Source organism: Dipodomys ordii, unplaced genomic scaffold, assembly GCF_000151885.1.
Source record: "Dipodomys ordii isolate 6190 unplaced genomic scaffold, Dord_2.0 Scaffold246, whole genome shotgun sequence".
In the NCBI taxonomy this organism is placed as follows: domain Eukaryota; kingdom Metazoa; phylum Chordata; class Mammalia; order Rodentia; family Heteromyidae; genus Dipodomys; species Dipodomys ordii.
The window spans coordinates 298,869-300,625 of record NW_012267462.1 but is presented as its reverse complement, the minus strand read 5'-3'; the positions used below and the strand labels follow the sequence as shown (position 1 = coordinate 300,625).

Below are 1,757 nucleotides of genomic sequence, written 5' to 3'. Positions count from 1 at the left end.
ATGAATAAGGTAATGAGTACATTTCCTTTGAGCATTGTTACCTCTTCCTTTGTTTTGCTCCTACCATCCTTTCCCTCCCCACCTCCCAGCTCCTCCCTTCCCCCCAAGTTGTAAAGTTTGTTTTCAAGATAGTGTCTTGCACATCTCATTATTACAATGGGTCAGCCTGTATTATATATGTTATATATATTATGTGTGTCTAAGTATGTTTTTTTCTGTTAACGTATACATGTGAATATCAGTTCATATATGTAAGCCTATTTCTAATTCCTCTGATATTTATTGATGTTCATGGGTCAATTGCAAATTAATTGTTTCTTTTTCAGAAGGTTCTTTGGTACATGCAACTGCATTATTTTATTTTATAATCTCATATTTGTCTCTGTATTCTATCACTTTATATTTATTTTATAAATACTTATATAATCATTCTCATAAAAATGAATCCTTTCTATTCGTTCATGTTTCATATAAAACCAGTCATCATTTCAACAATAATAAAGTGTAACAAACTCCTCTCAATCTAGTGGCTCATAACACAAATCATTTATGTTAGTGCAAAGACAAATTCACAATTGCACTGATGTGCCCAATCCAGGCAGGGCTCAGCTTCTTCATTTTGTTGCAGGTCCCTGGTCTTGTCTCCTTTGTGTGGATTTGTTTGATCTGGAACAGAGACATAAGAGGAAATGACCACTTAGGATTATATACATTCTGATGTGGTCAAACTATTGTAACAAATTTATGTCCAAATATCACCTGAACAGGGGATTTATTCCATTATACTTTCAAAGAACTGGATCTTATAACTGAGAAATAATCATGAATTTGCAGTTTGGCATCCAAGAACAAAAATTAGTTTTTGTTAATTAGACAAAGATGTAGTTGTGTTGCTACATTTTCTTCTTAAAAGGTCTTCGTTGAGGTAAAAATCTTCTAAAGTTTAGATTTCAAAACATCCCATGGAAACCTGTGAACTTGTTGAAATGCAGAGCATCATTCCTTGAAGAAAGTTGAATCAGTTATTTTGCATTTGTATCCAGTGTTCAGAGATGATAAGAATATTTCTGGTTTCAGGAAAAGAATGAGTAGAAATGCTTAATTATATATATATGTATATATATATGTATAGATATACAAATATTCCTCCATTATATTCCATATGTGTGTTTGCCTGTGCATGTGCTTTTCTAGAAAGGTATTCCAGTGTTAAATTGACAACAAATATTTAATGTAATTTCTCCTTTTGTAATTTCCATTACTGCAATGAATTTTTGTTGATATGATAATAGACTCAATAATAATATCTGGAAATAACTCCACATGAGCTCCAGTCACAACTGTTAGATAGGAAGTAATAATAACAGCTGACTTGTCAATCATACAGCAATAGCAGTGTGCAGAGTCCCAGTGAAACTTTATTTTTATTTTCTGATGAGTCACAGACTTGTGAGGAGACAATGAGGAGCCCAGGTGAGAATTAGAAATCTGATGGGAACTTCTGTTAAAATGCCTGAGCAGAGAGGAGAACTGAGATTCAATTCTGACATTTCTGGCTGGTCTTCCACAAAATGCTACAATTGTGGGTAAACATGGCATTAATTGTTCCTGTCAAGATGTTTCCATAAGTAACTTAAAGCTATTCCATAAGTTCATATACATTCCAGACCTACACTTCTTCTATGAATGATACCTTGATGAAATCAGAGCATTTCCAACTTCATGCCACTTTTTCCCAGATGGATTGGAGAGCATCA

The 1,757-nt window shown here is 33.5% G+C and overlaps 1 long non-coding RNA gene across 1 annotated transcript; it reads right to left on the bottom strand.

Annotated features, from left to right (window-relative positions):
• Window positions 1-534: 534 nt before the first annotated feature.
• On the bottom strand, window positions 535-1,744 carry LOC106000840. Its single transcript, XR_001175817.1, has 2 exons — window positions 1,694-1,744; window positions 535-666 (listed from the first exon to the last, which is right to left on the bottom strand). It is a non-coding gene; the product is annotated as an uncharacterized LOC106000840 (long non-coding RNA).
• Window positions 1,745-1,757: the final 13 nt, after the last annotated feature.